Genomic DNA, 237 nt, shown 5'->3' with positions numbered 1-237 from the left:
GGCCATTTACATTGAGACTGATTATTGAGAGATATGATTTTAATGATGCCGTGTTGCCAGTAAAGTCTTTGTTTCTATAGATTGTGACTTTTTGTTCTGTATCACTCTTTGGGCCTTTTTACTTGTATAGAACCCCCCTTAATATCTCCTGTAGGGCTGGTTTTGTGGTTACGAAATTGGCCAATGACTGGCGATTCTGGAACGTCTTTATTTCTCCATCCATTCTGAATGACAGCC

Source organism: Ailuropoda melanoleuca, chromosome 5, assembly GCF_002007445.2.
Source record: "Ailuropoda melanoleuca isolate Jingjing chromosome 5, ASM200744v2, whole genome shotgun sequence".
In the NCBI taxonomy this organism is placed as follows: domain Eukaryota; kingdom Metazoa; phylum Chordata; class Mammalia; order Carnivora; family Ursidae; genus Ailuropoda; species Ailuropoda melanoleuca.
Note: the sequence above shows the minus strand (reverse complement) of the source record.